Raw genomic sequence first — 20,529 nt, forward strand, 5'->3', positions numbered from 1 at the left:
AGGAGTTTGTCTCAATAGAGACAAAAAGGGTTAATAGAAGAATACTCTGGTTCAGAAATGACCTGGCATTCTTAAGTCGGTGGAGTTCCTCTCAGTGAAATACCTGTGACCTGCTTCTCAGTCAACTTGCTATCCCTTTGAGTTTTACAGTTTTCTCTAAGAAGTATTTTATATATTCTTTTTGCATTGTTTGTCAATCTCTAAGTGTGAAGGTTTATGGGTTTTTATTCTCTTCATCAGAAGTCTCAGATGGCACATACACCTTAAGGAGAGACATAGCAGAATTTAGTTCTTTCATGTTGTTTTCAGTGGGTAGTTTTTTGTCTGGCTTATGCTGCACCAAAGGCCATACTTTGCCACAAAAAAGATAAACTTGTATTCCTCAGCCCTCACCTTACAACTTCTCCCCTTGCAAAGGCAAAAGCAATCATGCAGCCACATGACTAGATCAATTGAATAGCTGATATAGTTGAAAAGTAAGAATAAAAAAAAAATTTTTTAAAAAAAGAGGAGTTAGGTTTTTTACCAGATCACACCCTTTTCAGTATTGGCCCAAAGTAACAGTGAAACTGCATTTTTAGTGTGGAATGTGGCTTCGATACGTCCCTAACAAAAATCTTTTGCATGTCACTCTTGGTACAGAGTATTTTAGACCAGGGGTTGTTGAAATACAAAACTTACAAGATATCACTGACTGTCCTGTGCAGTCAGTTGCCTTGGGAAACTTTCTTGAACAACTCACTGGCAATACTTCAGGGTAACATTTACTGTGTTGATTCTGACATGACTCCCTGCAGAATAAAAATCTTTACATAGGTTAATGTTTTGAAAGATTTACAGGAATTCTTTAAAATGTGAAGTACCTGAAAATTTTACCAGAATATATATTAGAAGAAAATCAAGGGGAAAAGAAACCACTTAGAATTTCCCATTTTATTTTGTGCAGTTGTTTTCTGTCCAATTCATGGATTTTGTCATACACACGTTATATTATCATGTGAAGGATTTATTGATCTTTATTAGCAAGTCTGTTTGGACTGATTTGATAGGTAACATTATTAAACTGATCAGAAGTGTTATGCCAGACATTCAGAGTAGAACAGTCTGTTTTCTGTAGTATGACTACGTCTAACACCACTTCTTAAAGTTGTTTGTTTTGTAAAGCACTTTCATACTTGGAGAATATTTTTCAAAGTTACACCATCAGTATGGATCCACAGAATTCTTTCTTTGCATTTCCAGCTGCTCTATAATAAATTCCATGTGTGTTTTAGCTATATTTATATTGATTTTTCAGCTATGCTAGCTTATATCTGTCCCCTGCCTTACTGACCCTAAAGTCAACCAAAGTGGTGGGCATACAGCCAATTTCAGATGGCATTTGGTTAGTTTACTCCCTTTTAAAGTAGTTTAGGAAATGTTACTCAAATATTTTTCTTTTTGTCAAGACTGTTTAACTTTCACAGTTTCACCCCCTTTACTCTGAATTTCCTCCTACTCAGTATTTTTCCAGTTCTAGGGAAAGGGATTAGAAATATACCTAACATCTACTTATTTTCATTGTAGTTTTCTTTCCAAATTTCTAGGGTTTTTGTCTAGCTATGGGGTATTTCCCTAATCCTGGGTTTGTGTATGATTTTGCTTTGTACTACTTTGCATTTGTCTTTTAAGACATAGTTATATAAACCAAACACATAACCTAAACTCCTAACTTTAAAGGGAATTAGGCTGTGCAATGAGTGCAAGCTCAGGCATTTGGAAAATGGTCCACTGGAATTGCTTTCTTTTCCCTGTACAATGAATATTTGTCTTAAAGAACTTCCATGGCTCTTGGAAACTTATTTCACTTCTTCTTAGGTAATCTATGTTCCATTAGAATTTTTTGGTCTGAAGCCAGCTGATCCTATAGGCTTTACTGAAGTGTGAGTTGTTTTTTTTTTTGCCTTCTGTTTGGGTTTGCTGGGGTTTTGGTTTTTTTTTCCTTTTACCATTTTCTGAAATGATAAATCTTTTATTTGGTGGCTATTGTTGTTTTTTTTTTATTTTACCATTCTTTGAAATGACTCATACTTTAGTTTCCCAGACCAGTGACCAGAATTGCAGCTCCTTGCTTCAAAAGCCCAGACCTTTACTTATATGTTGTTTTATTGCAGAATGTATGGGATGCTGTCTAGGCAATATCTGATTAAAGTATGATAAGAATGTATATTTAATTATTAGACTTATCAGACTTGCTTCATTTTTTGAGAATCACATCCCAGGTCATATATTACACCATATTATTGATAATACCAATCTCCTGGCAGTATTATTTATGGCATGTTTTTTCTCATAGCTTACTGGGAAATTAAAAAATAAATAAAAATACTGTATTGCCTTTTACATACATGTGGGACTGTTTCCTCACCTCATTGTGTGTTGCATTCTCTGGAATGTGTACTCGAGTAAAGGTAGCTATACAGTATTTCTTAGAAGAACAAGCCAGGAAATAGTGATGCAAATAAATCAGTCAGACACAGGCACAGTTTTGAAGAGTGAGCTGGTGTGGTTACCTAGCTGACTGTATCCAAAATCCAAAAAAGAATTGCAGTTCTTTAAGGTGGACTGAGGGGGACAAAAGATCCTTAAAACAAAGTGCAAGGAAGAGCAGGGAATTTAGGGTAATAATGAGAGTCTGACTTCCTTGTGTGCCAGTGAGAAGGCCTGCCAGCAATAAGGGGAGTTTGTGTGCAGCAAATAATTCAGAGATCCATGGTCAGCTTTGCTCCTTTAGTCATTGACAAGACTCATTTTGGTGTGGTTTCTGTTTCTGGAGTTGTTTAAACATAGTTTCTTTTGTTGTTTGTACCTATTGATATCAGTAGAATCTACATTATCTACTTCATTCTCCTGATTAGACTCATATGATTTTAAAGTCTAGTTACAAATTCAAGTAGGATCTTGAAAACTAATTATACCATGTGAAAGCAAAATGTCATTCATAATAACTCAGACAAAAAACAAACAACAACAAAAAAACCCCACCAAAACTATGATTTTTGGGTTTTTTTGCAGAGCATGGTCTTTTTAAGCCATGGGAACTGCATACTTGCAAAGTTGTTGTACCTAATGGAAACCTATACAGATAAATAGAATTTTAGTGCTTTTAAGAAACGCTATGTATCTGCTTCTTCATTGACCTTTCAGAATATTTTACTAGAGGATACACCATGATACCTGTTCAACCTTGTTTTTAATGATACTTTCAGTTATGTTTTTATTTAAATTTTTACTTTAACAATCAAAAATACTCCTTTAGAGAAGAAACATATGCGGTATACTTCAGAATCTTCTGGATATCTGCAGGTTAGTATTTCTACCCTGCAACAGAAGTGTGGACATTTTATTGCATGTTTTAATTGAGTTTAATGAGAAAACCACCTTTTTAAAATAGAATTACGTAGTGAGAGGGGTAGAGTTTTTATTGAAATTCAAGATGAAAAAGCAGAAGTCTTTAAATGTATGGCACAATCTTGTTACCATTTGTGGTCATAATAAAAAAAGAAATGGGAAAAAATGCCCAGCATTCACTGGAAGCTAGATTGCAAAAATTAAGTGATTAATGTGATGTAATTTAGATTAAGAAGAATACATCTTAGGGAGGCAGCAAAATCTGCAGGCTTATGTCACACTTCACAGATTTTACAAAACTGTTCCAATAATTCTGCTTGAATGAAATGTAGCATTTTAATATTCAGGCTTACTGCAGTATAAACACACTTGTCTTACAGTACTTGCTTGAAATTAAGTTTTATGATACTATATATCTTTGCAGTTTATTTTCATTTCAGCTGAATAACTGATGTATGCAAAACTTGATGCTTCCCAAATATACTGGTAAGAAGCCCAGGAGAAGATCGATGGTGCAAATTCTATCAAAGGATTTCTATGACAGTTGGACATGTAAGACTGGGTCAAAACCGAAGTTAAAACTAATTTGGATGTTTGTTCATCCATTTCCATCCAAATATATCTCAAAAATTACATGAAAATGAGTTTATAAAGTCAGGTACAAGAAGTTATTTCTTTAGTGTCCTGTGAGTTCCTTTAATCTCTGTTCTCTCACCGCACAGTATGTCATCAAGTTGCCCTGTGGTCATCTTGAGCAAGCATTGGGAATGAAGGCAAGACAAACTCCTTGCTTTCAGTTCTTATGCCTTTTATCTGTGAGTTAGAACAAGATGTCTAGAAAACACCCTGGTAATCCAGGAACAGTCCAGAAATCTCACATAGGCCACTCTATGTGTGTGATTCATGGACTTCTGACCCAATGGAAAAATATGTCTGAAATGATGATGTCGCACTAAACATGTTCAAAGCTGAATTTTTGGTAGCAAGGGGTTTTGCTTGTTTCTTTTTAAATAAAAGGACTTGTGATCAAGCCAAATATAGACATAGTTTAGTATAGACAAAAAGTCTTATTTCTGGCACTATTCAGATCATCTGTCAAATTACTTCTCTACAGAAGTGCTGGCATGCTATAATACCCTTAAGATGCAGTAAGCACACCCCTTAATTAATTTCAACTTCTTAACTTCAATTTCAAAGGCAACTGATTCCCACAAATGGAAATTTTACAAAGAGGTGAGAAGCTGATTGCAGGTTCTTCTGTCAGTGTGCAGTGGACATCTTTCATAAATGATGATGTTACACTTCCAAGAACACATTTCTGCAACAGACTGAATGCTTTCTCCATGGAAACCATGGAAAATGTCCTGGTAGGTTTTGTACCAACACATTTGGCATAGGGTGAGAGTTGTGCTGGATTAATGTCTCTTTGGTTGCCATACAGAAAGGAATTGCTGATGCAAGATGTTTTGGTCTGTAAACAAAGTATCGTGCAATGGTGAAAGAGCTCTCTTAAAAAGCATTTTGTTGCAGTGTACAGTGTTGGAGTGGTTCATGTTCCACTAAGTAAGGAGAAACGCTAGTCAACAGCTTTTCTGTATATTTTAGAACGATTGCATTCCTTTTTCTAAGCCAAAATATAGCCATCACCATTATATAAATGTAAATCTTACTTGAGAAATCTGGTTCTCTTCCTTCATTTCCTGTAGCATGTTAGCTGCAGCTTATTTCAGACTGTTTTCTCTTAAGCTCCCAGAAAATGTAAACAGGGCATAAAAATCTTGTCTACAAATCTTCTAAGTATCTGAACTCCCACAAGGAGTACATTACTCATAAAATCAGTTATTGTAAATTACTATTGAAGTTTTTGGGGGGTTGGTTTGGTTTGGATTTTTTGTGTGTGTTTTAATGCCTAGGAAGAAGAAACCTGCTTTCTAAAGGACAAAATTAAGTTTTAAGCATGTTGTGCTTTGACAGCCCCAGTCTTCATGATTTTGTTATGTCTTCATCTTTTTGTTATACATTGTGGTGGATTTTGGGTCCTCAAAGTTCTGTTCAACTTGTGAGCATCCAAAAAACATGACTCTACAGATTAAGAAGATCTCACTGCACCAAGACAGCTGAAATTATTTTGTATTGTTGAGTTAATTTTGTTACAGTACTGCTTTTTTCTCCGTTTAGCACTGTCAGACCTATTTTTGCCCTACAGACTGAGACGAGTCAAACTATGGAATAAGACTAGGTTTTCCATTTATAGTCAGCTTCAATTTTTCATTTCTTCTTTTCATTCTGCTGCTCCTCACAGCAGTCTGTGCTTATTTACTATTTTCCACTTGCAGATATCACTAGTTATCATTTAACAAAGTCATGCATTATCTATTTCTTTGTAAAACCAGACTAGAAAATAGTAATTTACTTGCAGTTGACAGTGGTTTCTGCTGCTGTTCTGTGTATTTCCTCCATTTTGATGAAAACACGTTGGCAAATTTTTTCCAGATCTAAATCCAATGGGGCTTGCCAGCTATGCATATGGAGAATAGTGCTTCCTCTTTCCACAAATTTGTGTCCAGCTCTCTCAGATGTGCATTATCCTTGCCTGCTGCTCTAAATATAAGTCAATGCATGACTTTTGACCACTCATAACTACCTTACATTTCAGAGTTGCTTTCATACAGATCTCTCCCAGGATAAGTTTTAGTACATCAGCACTGTATTATTTTGATATGAATAGACGGGTTTCTTATATAATTAATGTTGCTTGCATGGATTTATAATCAGAAAAACATGCATCAAGATTAAATGATAATTCAGTTGAAACTATAAACTGATGTGTAGTAATTATTGTTGGACAGTTTTGCTAGTGAACAAACTGGCTAGTGTACAATTGGGCCTGTTTTATCAGTTAAGTCAATGCCCAGTCTCATACTTCAGCAGGGAATTTTTTGAAGATCTGTATTAAAATATATTATTATCAGTGTGTGTATCTATACATTCAGAATATGTTAAGATGTTTAGTCTGAGAAATATGATTATATTATTGAATATGTTTTACACTACCACTAAATATTTTAATGCTTCTGCTACAATGCCAATAGTTTCTTTCACAAGGCTGAACATTAGCACAGAAAATCAGTTTCAATTTACTGATAAAATACTGCGGGTTTTTTCCATTGTTTTCATAATTCCTTTAATAATAGTAAAGATTTTTTAATTTTTGAATTTATTTTTTCTGAGCAGCAGGTTGAAACAGTTGTTGCCAGTACTCTAACCTTGGTAAGTGGTTGAGCACTGGTGCCGAGTACTTCTATATTCAGAGGATAAAACTACTCAGGTCTGTTGGGTTAATGATGTGGTCTTTTATGGCACATTTCTGTTCCACTGCTCATGCAGAACCTTCTAGTTTTTAACTACATGAAACTGCCATAACATGAATGTGGGGCTGGACAGCATGAGGACACCCTCTGGCAGAAGTGAAGGAGAGACAGGATGTGGTGTGGTTCCCGAGAGCAGTGCTTCAAACCTGTGAGACAGAGACTGCTGTGGCTCAGTCTAGTTGCAACTGCAGATTTACAGATGTGTGAGATGTGGAGTAGCTGGAGTGAGAGGGCTCACAGGGGGAGGTGAAGGAAGCACAAACTAGCAGATACTGAAGTGAGAAGATGGCATAGGGAGTAGATATGCTTTACTTGCATGGAAATATACTTGCAAATGAAAGATTGCCACTGGGGTCAGTGGCAGCAATTTAGCTATCTGGAGTATTTAGGGAGACAAAACCTGTACTCTGAAACCTGTTTGACCAGACAGAGAGAGTACTGGAACTTTCATTCAAAGTCAGTTGAGTAGTATCTTCCAGACCTCTGGGAGGTCACCCTTTCTGCAAGGATAGAAACCTAAGCTTTCATATGCATTTATCTTAGATATTTAGATAGCTTTCTTGAGAGCATTGCCAGTTTCTGTTGCAGCAGAGACATTCTGCTACTTGCAGAAGAGCAAATGTAGAACAGCGCGTCAAATGTCGAAGGATATGTCCTCCTACCCTGAACATGTCTCTTGTGGTGTCATTTGTTCCATTCAGATGAACTGATGTCAGATCACAGGGCCTGGAGAGTAAATTGCTTGCAGAATCAGCAGTGAGTTATTTGTCAGTAGCCTGAACACCTGCTGAAGATGATGGAGTAGTTCTGAAATAAACTGGTACTTCTGCAGCCTTTAGCAGTAGAAAGGATGAGCTTCATAAGAGATTGTATTTTGTTTTAAATTACTATTTGACAATGCTATATCTTTGTGACCTTAGTTTAATTTATTCTTAATGTATTTCTGTATTTTGGATTTTTATTTTAGCTTTTTTTTTGTCCTTAAGGAATATTTTATTTATATTAATCTTAAAACAGACAACTTGAAACCTGATGTTTCTGGGCATAAATTCTTCTAAATTGTTCCTGTGTGTTTCTTATTTTGCTGAAAATGTTTGGTTGGTTTGGTTTTTTTCTGATGTGAATGTTAGTGTGCTAATTTAAGTATGTAGTGTAATTATGATGATGTCAATATATTTATTCTTCTGTTATTTTATTAAGCTTTCCTTATGTCTTTCTAGTTTGAGAGTTTCTCACAAGTAAACAAACTTGTTCAGGCCTCTGCTGAGGGCAAGAATGTGGTATAAAAATACCAGAGTCAGTTTTCTGTTGATCTGAAAGTACAACTGTCTTGGGTGCAGCTGGAGTCTTATAGGAAGGTGGTTATAAATGCACCTTTGTATTCTCTGTAATTATTTTTTTTCATGCACTTGTGCCCAGGAGCAGTCACTATTGCCCTGTACATCAGTGACTTAAAGCAGTGCTCTCTGTTCCAGTTCACTTCTTGTTTTCTGCTTCAGCCAACATCCATGGGAGCTTGCAACAATGGAAGGAGTTCTAGCATTATTTAAGGACTTGTTTTCATAACTTAATACTAAGGAACCATATTGAGAAATACAGAAAGGCTTCAAGATTTCCAGACAGAATTAGAAAGTTTGAATTTTAACTATACCATCTTCTTTTTTTCCAAATGTTGTTTCTTGTCACACTGAATCAAAGGACTGTCTTGGAACACTTTTATTAGTTTTAATTCACTACTTGGTTAAGGGTATTCCTTTTAAGGAGTAACAACTCAATAAGCTCCTTAGTAGGATAACTAGATCTCTGGATCAACTTTTGTTTCAGCTGTCAGTGTGGACATATTCAGTATGTATTCTCTAGAACTGCTGTCATTTTCTCATTCAGATTTAAAGAAAGAAATCACAAGACTGCTTTTTGGCTGGGGGTTAATTATCGTTTTTTATTTAAGTGTTTTTCCTTGCTTGTTGTGGTACAGTTCTACTGTCAATTCCTTGTGAAGTACCTGAAGTGCTACTTTAGTGCTACTAAAGTGCTACTAAAACTAAGTATCAAGCAACAGTAAGGAGTGTTGCCCTAGCAAATTTCACTGTCTTCCTGCAGGTTAGCTGCTCTTTATAAATGCTGCTTCTGAAAGTTTTGGGATATTTTGCGAGTAAAACTAGTCTCACTTTCTTTCTTCACGTAGCGCAACAGAATAGTAACTTCTGAAAAAGTATGTAGCATTGTTGAGGGATTCCTTTTCTCTGCAGAAAGCACCAGTGAAATCCCCACAGGACACGCTGTAACCTGTTCTAAAGAACAATGGAAAACATGACAGGAATCTGTGAGTTTTTACAGTGGAGCTTCATAGCTTCATTTTCCTTTGTCTTGTTGCCAGTGGTTCGCAGACGCAGGCGGGGCGGCTCGGGAGCGCTGCTGCTCGGGGAGCGCTGCTGCTCGGGGAGGCGCGGCGGCCGTGCGCTGGGAGCGAGGCTGCTGCAGGGCTGAGCGGAGCGAGCCGCAGCTGCCGGAGCTCCCGCCCGGCCCGGCCAGCTGCTCCTTACATGGGCATGGCCGCGGCCGCGCCGCTCGCCCGGGGCCCGGGCGGGGTGGCCCGCTGGAGCCGGGCCGGGCCGAGCCGGGGGCGGCGCGGCCCGGGGGGCTCAGCCAGACAAAGAACAGTCCCGCCAACCAAATAAGGAAGTTGGAGCTGGAGGATTTCAGAATAGGAGCAGAGGGGGAGATGCCAGGGAAGCCGGGGAAGCAGTCTGTGTGCAGGGATCCACTCTGTTGTTACCAGCCGAGTAGTGAATGCAGGGGATCGAGGCTGGCGGACTTTTTCATATCTTTCTGTGATCTTCAGCCAGCAAAGTTAAGAACTCGAGCTGTGTTTGTCGTATTTTCTCATGTTTCTGAAAGCTCTCTACAGAGTTTTGCTTAGAAAGGAGGGGTCTTTGGCAGCCACGTTGGTTAGCAGACTGAAGATAAACGAGTCATCCTTTGCCAGGGGGAAAGAAGAGTCCCATTGCACATAATTTGAAGCATTACAAAAACATATTGAAAGTTTTTCTCTACTGTAGTGTTCTAATGAAAACTTAGACATTCATCTAGAAAGGCTACACAGGCGCCCCTGAGAGTCAAGGTGTCTTTGCAGTTAAGAACAGTAGTAAAAAAAGAGAGAAGATAAAGAAGGTACTAGAAAACCCTAAAACTGTCCTGACAATTCAGGTGGAAAAGCATTTCATAACAGCATAAAATATGGAAAAATGTTATGGGATTTCAGAAATGCAAGTTAGGTGCTGGTTTAAACATAGGTGTAAAATTCATGTGCTGTGATCCAGTGTCTTGGGACATCGTTCTACCTACTTACATGGCTGAAGTTAAAAGGTCTTATTCCTGGTGGAAAAACACATGGAACACCATTGACTTTTTCACTTCAGACCTACTTAAAGCAGGAAGAATCCACACAACAAATAATCAGAAGGCAGAGCTATAATCTCTGCTGAGTGTGTGAAACCTAGAACAGAGAAAACTAAATAGCTGTGGGCACAAACATCAGTAACGTTTAACATACTGGCCTGGTTTGCTCTGGTTTCAAAATGTTAGCAACAGAGTGTGTCCTAAAGTCACAGCCTTTATAGCAAACAATTACATGCACTGTGAGTTTGACATCCTGATGAAAGGAAGTAAGTTATGCCTTGATCTTGAAATTGTGACAAGATCAGCTCATAAACAGCTACTGAAAAACATTTTAAATACAGTAGCGAAGCCTGGCTCAGAAGAAACAGCTTCTTTATCTTTCCTGACAGGCCTCACAATTACAGCAGCTGTAAGTTACTGAAGTGTAGCTAATTGAAAGATACAACACTCACTATTGCTGTATCGGAGCTATTAAAGAAGGGAACGTAGCATTGAGATTCGAGCTCAGAGCTGGGAAGGACTTAGAGGTGACATTAAAATTGCTGTAATAATCTGCAACTTTTTATAAGCCTTCTAACAATTTTAGCATCTGAAGTACAGGTAGACCTGTCATAAATCCATGGCAGTGCTTGTAAAAGTGTGTTTCAGTATCACAGCTGAAAAGTGTTATGTCAGCTTTACAATGAAATAAAACCTGGGCAGTGAATGGGTTTTTTTCTAGGTTATATTTTGTTGCATTTAATTTCCAAAGCTCTCACACATTGCTGCATCAGTAGTTCTGCAGGCCAGGAAATCTCATGGATTACTCATGGATAAAACAGAGCAATCATGTGGGTACTGAAGTATCTAGGAACTTTAAGGGAGTCATTGGGATACGTGACTTCTCCATATGCTTATTGTTCAACCATCACTGTTCCAGTTCCTTATTAGAAAGTGCATACAAAGTAGACCCATAGTTTTTCCTGTGCTGTCATATGGGTTGCATAATAAGTCCAATCAACATAACTTATTTTTTTACCCTGAGGATCTTTGCTATTTTAGTCTGAAAGGTGAAATAATGGTATAACAAAGAAGACTTAAGTGTGAGTCACTTGGTCACCATGTATGTACACACACATGAAGTATACTTGTATTTCCACAAAAATGGTAACTGCTGCCTTATGAAAATTGTCTCAGCAATAGAAACTTCTAACTTTTTTTTTTCTGTTGGTACTATTAGAAGTTTGAACAAAAATCTTTTGTTGTCCTTGTTGTTGTTAAATCATGTTTTCCTAGCTCAGAGACTGCAGTATGATTTGCTATCAAGTGTTGGCCCTAACTGTGTTTTGCTTTTTGTAAAGCACATAACTTTAATGGTATGTATTTGCAGAATTGAAAGTGATGGGAAATGTTTGCCTCAATATTCTTTCTTGCAACAAACATGTGATCTTTTTTCACATGTTTGTAATATCAAATCACACCAGGGCACGTGAAATCTTTTAGCACTTTCCAGAAGTGCTAAGAACAACAAAAGCCATTAACAGGTTGGTACTTCTAGTTCAGACATTTTGAATTTCACCAAACAGAAATAGTACCAGACAAAGCAATGTACAGTAACTACCTCAGTGTCTGCTAACACCAGCCAAGTTAGGTAGTACAGGATACTTGAAATAGTGGTAAATGCTTTGGACTGGCACATGTTTGGTAACTACCATTTCAGAGGTATAGCCAGTCACTTTTGGTTTTGGGAAATCCTAATTTGGGATTATGGCCTTCTAAAGAAATCTCAAACTCTCACTCATTCCAAGAAGATCAGTGTCCTCTTCTGGCTTAGGAATCCACATTCAAAGCTGTACAGAAGAGCTTTGACTTTTTTATCAAGTACAGTATGGGAGGTGATGTAGTTTTATGGAGATACTATTTTTGTTTGAAATAAAAAATTTAAAATCCGCAATGGTTGGCATGCTAAAGCTTATTTTGCACAGCTAGTGTAAATGGGATGCATTTCCCTTATGTAGGAAAAACAGGGAGATTGCTGAACTGGCCTCCATAGATCATTGAATTCAGTAAGCTGCGTATAAATCAGTTTGGAGGCTTGTAAACTGTTTCAATTACCTCTTTTGATCATCTTCTTTTCTTTTGTCAAAACATCCTCTTTTGACTTAAAAAATTTGAGAGTTCTGGTCTTAACTAGTGTGACCAGAATTACACACTCCAGTATAGCTTTAAATGTCTTAGTGAAGTCAGAAGCTACAATGCGAAATTTCTGTATATCATAATGAGGAAAAATCAAGGAGCCAAAGGTAAGAAAGGAAACTAAAGTGTGTAGTTTTTTGTATTATAGTAGCACCTGGAAAACAGCTGTTGCGAACCAAAATATATGTACACTATTAAAATACACTTCCTTCACTGAAGATACATTGCAGGCAAAAAAATTGTAGTTAAATGCTACAAATTATTCTGTAATAGTTTAAGAATTTGACAGACTCTCTCATGAAGTCTATTAAGTCATTGTCATTTATTTTCACTTATTGCTGAGGATTTAGTGTAAGGTTTTCTCTCTACATTTTCAGCTTTTCTTTCCTGAAGGCATCCTTTTTAGTTTCTGTGCTTCAAACAACACTAATTTCATTTTATTTACAGGATGATTTGAAAAGTGAAGCTTCTCGATACTAGCAGGAAAACTTCAGGCAGTTTGGTGTTTGCCTGCTTTACTAGTGACATCTACATTATCTTCCCTAGTCCGCAGAAATTAATTGTTGGGCTCCTTTACTGCATTTTTCCAAAATGCAGTAAATGTTTGTTATCATTATAATTATGTTTTGATTATTTCTATTAAATATTAGGACTTAATTGGAGTTGTAGGCAATTGTCTTTTTAGGTGTAAATTAGTTTCCCTCATTTTGGTTTGCCAGTCATGCTGTACGTATAGTTGGAAACTCCTTAAACCAAAACCAAATGTTCCTGGGACTGGAATTATAGGCAAAGTTGTTTACAAGAAAGAATCACAGATCATATTAAGTTAAGCATATGGTTTTACTTCTTTTCTCTTTGGATCTTTATCTTGCAATGTGCCTCATGCTTGTTGCCCAGTAAGCTGAGCTTCATTTTCACTTTCCGTGCCCAAATAATGCTGTGGATTCAGATAAAAGCAAGTGTCTTGAACTAAGCTGATGTGCACAAGCTGTCTCTGCTTTCGTCTTCCATCCCCATGAACTTAACATATGCATACACACACAGACGTAAAATTCTTATGTGCAAAAATTTTAAGAGCTGTGATGGAAGAAATGTTGGAGAACTTCTTAATGCACATCTTTGATGCAATATTATCTCAATCTGTTACAATCAAATACAAAGGAGAAGGTGCAGTTAAGAGATGTGAAGTCCAGGTACTGTTTTTCTATCACTTATTTTTCCTACTGAACATCAGTCTGCTCTTGTTGTGTGTGTTACATTATCTGCACCTGTTAAAGGCCAGAACAGAACTGTGTTCTGCTTTTTAGCTAAAATACTATTCTTGACAAGCGTACCTATGAAAAATCATAGAGAGACCTGATCAGCTATGAGTGATACTCCTTTTATCATTGTCCTATCTTAATACTATGTGTATAAGCTGCCATGCTTCTTACCTAGAGTCATGTACCAGAATTGGAAACAGGGTGCTAGTGCAGTGCCAGCCTCCCCACTGCTGGGTTCTGACATGCCACTCTGTTCTGGCAGTGGGGAGATGTTTCATTTTACCCAGCCTTTTTCCTAAGTGGCAGCATTTCTCTGTTCTTCCTGTTATATTCTAGTGACTGAATGATGTGGAGTGAGTTCTGAGTCCTAAAGAGGGCTTAATGGTGAAAAGGTATGCAAGGGGGTTGAGTAAGCCAACAAATTTTCAGTGCTTCCTTGTTCTGCATTATCCACTGTGGAAAGAAATTTTTCAAGTAGAGGTCTTGCTCGTCTTGGAGGTTCGTGCCAGTTGGGAGAAAATAGTTATGCAGAAGTTCTTGTAAACAAAACAGATTTCCAGGCATCCAGAGCTGAACTGTAATACACACCGATTGGAAACTGGAGCTCAGAGAGGATCACCCTTGCTTTCATCTGCCCTAAAATCTTTAAACCGTTGTCCAGGATGTTGAATAGAGAGATAAAAGGCAGCATCTTCATACTAGTTGCTGCTCATCAGGTAGAAAATGTGATACCACTGATCATCTCCATGGAATTGAGAATAGTGGTTTTATAGATGTATCTTCTGAGATTATCTATCTTGTTTTAAGCAGATGTTTAAGTAGATGTTACTAGCAATTAGTTGTGTTCTATGATTGCTTATAAAACTGATGTTGGCATGTAACCTGTAAGAAAGCATTGGATCCGGACCAAGTGGCTTATAGTAGGAGGGATATGAACCAACAAGAGAAATCTGACACTATCTCCTTGTGGGGAAAAAAACCAAACCAAACCAAACCAAAAAAAAAAAACAACAAAAAAAAACCCAAAACAAAACAAAACAAAAAAAAACAACGAGGGGGAAAAAGGAATTATCTACCTTCAAATTAACGCCTTAGTGGATTATGTAGTAGTAATTAATGTATTTAGAGTAAGTGACACTCTGGATGGTTTTGCATAATTAGGTCACAAAACAACTTGATTTTTATACATATAGTAATTTTTTTCTCATCACTGATGCTATTCTTTGGCAGATGAAGAAGGCACAGGAGACTGTAAAACAGGTGACTAAAGTGCAATAATATGACACTTTTTTCCTGAAAGAAATTCTGGACACTTGGGGTCTTGGAAATCATGAGTAGTGGCATAGGTATTATTTTAAAAGAGCAAGGAGGTATTAAAGGGCTTAGAAGAACAACTTGAGACACCTCTTCTGCAGTGTTACACTAAACGTGTAGCCATCCCACCCGCTCTGTCACGCAGACAAAAAAATTATGTGGCAATGGTGGAAACTTTTGCCTCGCAGAAGAGCTGATGTAAATTCTCGTAGTAACACTTTCGTGCAGCCGTATGGCAGTATGGAGGAGCCTGGGACATTTCTCTAGGCTGTTGCATCGCCTTCTCAGGTTTTTCTGCTGGCTGTGGATGTTCCTGGAGGGGAAAAAAGAGAACTTCCAGCCTGGGACCCGAGCATTTTTTGGCAAAAAGTGTACTACAGAGCCACAGTTCTTGCAGCTCTGAGGGAGAGTTACTAAGACTTAGGCTGCGGCAGCGAGGAGAAACATCCCGATGGCGACTCTCCGCGGGAAGCCCACGTCTCCCTGCCGTTCCCGGCAGCCTGGTAACGCCTCCCGCTCGCATCGGGGCGCCCGGGGCGGCCGCGGGACTCTTAACGTGAAGCTGCCGGAGTGGGACGCGCCGGCGGCGGCTCCTCAGTGAGTCACGGCGCGGAGCTGCGCCCCGGGCCCGCCCTATATAGCCACGGGTACCTGCGGGCGCCGCTCCGCTCCGCGTCCCGGGAAACCTGCGCTCGGGAATGTGAGAGCTGCCCGCTCCGCCGTGCCGAGGTAAGATGGCAGGGCGCTTGCAGGAGTTCGCAGTGACGTGTCTTCTTCAGATGAAGTGAACGCACGGCAGAAGCGGTGAGGGGAGGCGAAAGGTCAGGGCACATGAAATCACGCTGTAATCGAACCGGGCTGACGGCCTTTCTTTCGGGTATTTCTACTTTTGATCTACTCTTTCTTGCTCTTTTCGTTTGCCTCATCGTCTGTAGTCGCATTCCAGTTTGGCTGGTGCACTTTATTAGCAGACCCCGGCCGTCCCCTTGGTGTTTCCAAACGCAGAAAGGATGCTTTTGTGGCAGACTGTGCATCTCTGTAGCCCAAAATCGGTCCTTAACAAACATGATAGGGCGGTAAACTATGAACGCCTTCCCAGCCTCCTTTGTACGGGACTTCTGTAGGAACACAGAGATAGTTCTGGATAAGAGAGTTGGTAATGGGCAGGAGACTTGATCTTTTAGAATATTTACTGCGATTTCTTACCAAAATTAAATAAAACATTGGAGTTTTGGGTTGTCCTGTGGAATTCATGTCTATAAGGAAGACATATTTGGTGATCTAGCACTTGATGTACTCTTGCAGCTTAATTTTTTGCCTAATGTTTATCACTGGGTGTTGAAAGGAATTTTGTGTTACTTAGTAACTTTGTAACTTATAATAGTAACAGTTTTGGAGGTTTTTTCCCTTCTTTTCCAAGTCTGCAGCACACATCAAGCTTTTGTTTAAATTTTAGTAGTGAAGACAAATAAAAAAAGGAGAAAGAGGGAAAAAAAAAAAAAAAAGAAACTTTCCTGGCAGTAGGCACATAATTAGAAAGAAGGCTGGGAAAAGTAAGACTGGCCTTTTTTATAATGATGTGTTTACAGAAACTTGGAAAGCAGAGATATGCATTGGCTATCAAAGAGAAACCAACGTCTGCTATTGGAACATTTGGGTCAGCTTTATATTAAGGAATATGGCACTGTAGAGCATACATCTAAAAATAGGAGTGGACACAGTCAATGTTTCATTAGGCTTTGAGGTCAAGAAACTGTTTTTCCATGGTATTCTGTGGCTGTATTTAACTGAAGCCATGATTCCTGTGAACAAACCTTATATTTCTGAAATTAACTTCATAACTTCATTATTTCCTTATATATTTCTGAAATTAACTTCATAAGATGTATTACATACTGTGCAGAAAGTTTTATCTTCACTCATAGGTTTGTGTGCACAGAGATACACTGGAATTCTGGAGTGGGAAAAGTTATGATGATGTTTTTTAAGAAAGCCCAGCAGTTTTCCAGACATTCAGAGCTGGTCTGTGATTCATAATGCATACCAGACATAAAAGGATTAAGATATGGAACTGATAAAAGAGGATGGAAAAAAAAACCAGAAAGAGTTAAATGGTTATGTCCATTGATTATCTAAACCACTTCACTATGAAAATGGGACAAATACTTTTGAGAACAAGATTCTGAGGGGTTGTGTTGCATCCTGTTTTTGGTTGGGGAACAAAATCCGAAAGAACTGTCTGTGGAATGATGTTATGGTACTAATCTTCTTGGCCAGAAGGAGAAACCCTGTGGGAAAAGGTGGGGGCAGAGGGATAAGAGTTTGAATAAAAGAAACTGGAAATATGGGGTAGGAGATATACAGATGATCTTGCAATGTTTGAAACACATAGGAATATGCAGGTAGGGTATTGTTGGAATTAGGAGTGTCTCATTTGGATAAAACAAATCCTCATCTTTGAGATAGTGGAAATCTGATAGTGGATGTCATCTTTGAGATGAGGTTTCTTTCATCTTTGAGATAGTGGAAATCTGATAATCACAAAGTCAGAATTTACCAGGTTATCACACACTGCAATCTGACGTAGCAGTTTTCCTAAAATTGAAAAGGTGGATATGTGGTAAAGGTTTTTTAGCAGCTGGCGGATATATGTCGCATAACTTTTCTTGTAGCTGAGTCAAGGACATTTTTTTCAGTAAAAAACTGTCCTGAAAATTTGAGGTGTGTTTTAACTAACAATTAAAAAACATTAATGTAAGATAAATGTTTTAATGCTGTTATACTTGCTGAAATCCTAGAAAATTCTATATTATTTTCAAGATGTTAAGTTTCTTCTTTTCTTTTTGGTTTTTTTTTTACTGGCAAAGCTCATCTTGCTGGATATTCATGCACCAATTATTGTGGGCCTATTGACTAGCCCGAGTCTACTGTTTTCTCTTTGCAGACTGTGTGATGATTGCAACATATAAAACTTTGCACTGCAGAATTTTTTTGAGCTTATATGATGGTTGTGGAGGGCATGATAGTCTAACTGCTCCACAAACAGGAGCGTGATTGCAGTTTTGTCATCCACTTTGTGGTCTGTGTGACTGCAGCAGCCATTTCTAATAGCTATGTTAGAACAGCATGCCTCCTTTTTTGTAAGAACACAGTGGTAAATCTGATGAGTAATGTTCAGCTGTTGGGCTTTAGGCATTGGAAGACCAAGGAAGCAGTCTGCCTGGAATTGACCTGTGGGATGCTATGCTGGTCAGCCCACTTACATGGAGAATTTCTTCTTTCTTTCTTCTACAGAATTTCTTTATATTACTCTTTTCCAAAATAATCCATGGGAGACTTACCTTATTGAACTTACCTGGTTCTCAGCTGGGCAGAGTAAACAGATTTTACTTGTAAAATCATGTAGTTGATGGAAAATACTGTATTCCTCAAATGACAACCTAATTTCTCATCCAATTCTACTTAAATTAGCTGCTTTGCTGTTTTACTCATGCCAACATTCATGTGGATCCACGTGCCTGGGAGCAGAGTAGACTGTCAATGAGTGTGATGTCATGAATGTCGGTTTTTTCTCTGTGTATAGCATCATTTTCTGTAGATTATGAACACTTGTGCACACTACACCTGAAAGACATGAAGATAAAGACCTTTGGGTTTAAAAATCTGAGTTTCTAATCTGAAAATGTGTAGATAAGTGCATGGAGTGTAGTGCAAAGAAACTGTCTGAAAGGTGAAGATAGCATATGCAACATTACTTGCATAATTTCAATATAAAATGTTTATGTTATTGCTATGCATTTTTTCATTTGTTGTTTACTACTCAAGAAAGGAGTCTTCAAGTATGTGGGGGTCATACTGGACCTTTACTGCTCTGCAAAGAGTTGGTGACCCTAAGGTTTTGTTTTCCCAATAAAAATTTCAGGATGATGTAGAACATATAAATTGACTGATAGTCCCAGATATATACTTGAGAACATAATAATTGACTGGAAATCTTTTATCCTGGGAATATTATTTAAATCAAAATATGCCTATGGACTTCTGTATTCATGTATCATCTTCCATCTTGGAAACATTCCTGCTTTCTTAACAGATAGCATTTCACTACTAGATTAAGTAATATAGTTCCCTTTGGAGTGTAGTGCCCACTCACTTAATAATAGATGCATTTGGAAGAATAAGGAAGAATATGTATGGAGTAATTACTAACCAAATTATCGTATGCCTAGAAGACTGATTTTAACCTCTTAGCTGCAGAAGGTGAAGAGTCTTGTGACCACAAGTGTCTGAACTTTTTTGAGCATTATAGATCATTTAACATTTTTGTATTCATATAATTAAAAATATAATTATCATAATTAAAAATATAATTATCATGGAAGAAGAATCAATTATTAAGGCAGATCTTTTTACATGTATAGTCCGCTTTCTGGATTAGCACATGGATAGAAAATTTAGGAAATACTTTTCCTCCACATTTCTGTCTAGACACTTACATGGTCTTTTTCCCACCTGCTTGAGACATTCTAACCTTTGCCAAGGCAGGAAGTTTGTATTTCCTTTATTGAAGCAGAAAGTGATTGTAATTAGTGTATTGTGTATGGCACTCCTCAGCACTTCCCCCTTCCACAAAGGCAAGGAATTTTAAATAAACAGCACTTATTTTTATATCAATAAATAAATATAGTGGACTCAGTTTCTTGCTGGGCTTTTTCTGCCTTGTGCACCTATGTGAGGTGAGCCAAGAAGCAACTGAATCTGCTTTCCCTAGTTTTCATAGTGGGCATATCTCTCCAGTGATAATTTGAGTAAGAAATCTTTGATTATCTTAGATTATCTTAAACCATTGTTTGCAGCAGTAACTCAGAATTCTTTCCAGTCCTACCCAGGACATTCTTCTGAGCCTGGGAAACTGTATTCATTCACATCAACAAAATATGTTCCTGTTGAAATTTCTCTTTAAAATGGGCTTCACATTTTGTTTGTTACCAATATCAGAAAATGGTCTACACTATATACGGTAGAATATTACACAGGGTAAGAAAAAAAAAATTCTAATTTTTTTGTTTGAAAAACCAATCTTATATCACACTTCGCTGTAGTTTCTTTCAAGCAGAAAGCAGTAATGTGGGGTTGAGTTCCTTCCTCAATCTTGATAATATGGAAGAGTTACTTAGTTGAAGGGGTGAGTCTATGCATCAGGAGTTTCTATACTGCATTGCCAGAGTGCCCAAGTTCTGGTAAATGTTCATAAGATGGTACATATCTTCTTTGTTCTTTTGAGATTGTGTAAAGATTTTTTAGAAAAAGACAATTATTTGCAGACATGATGTGTCAGCCAGCAGAAATGTACAGGAAAAGATTTTTTTAGTTTTCATTGGCAAATGGTTAGGTTTTTTTTTCCAGGCTTAAATGTAAAAATAGATTAGCACACAAAAAAACTGTTTTAGTGGAGTTAACGTTTATACCAACCATATTACCCCACTGAATTCACAGTAAAGACTGATACTTGTTTTGTATGCTACTATACCCATTATGACAACACCAAACCTGAGGTGTGTGTGTAAATAATGGGAAAACACAGGGTATTAAATTTACAACATTCATATTTAGCTTTT

At 37.8% G+C, this 20,529-nt stretch overlaps 1 protein-coding gene across 5 annotated transcripts in view; it reads left to right on the forward strand.

Moving 5' to 3' along the window:
- PALLD (palladin, cytoskeletal associated protein) overlaps positions 1–20,529 on the forward strand; it is a 182,458-nt gene that overhangs the window by 101,025 nt on the left and 60,904 nt on the right. Inside the window, exon 1 of one of the 5 annotated variants that reach the window (XM_058837837.1) lies at positions 15,523–15,640. The exons of the other annotated variants lie outside the window; for them this stretch is intronic. The gene's annotated coding sequence lies outside the window, so the exon portion shown is untranslated. Of the gene's footprint in view, positions 1–15,522; positions 15,641–20,529 lie in introns of those variants that run through there. 5 annotated transcript variants of the gene reach the window in all.

Source organism: Poecile atricapillus, chromosome 4 (assembly GCF_030490865.1).
Source record: "Poecile atricapillus isolate bPoeAtr1 chromosome 4, bPoeAtr1.hap1, whole genome shotgun sequence".
Lineage (NCBI taxonomy): Eukaryota > Metazoa > Chordata > Aves > Passeriformes > Paridae > Poecile > Poecile atricapillus.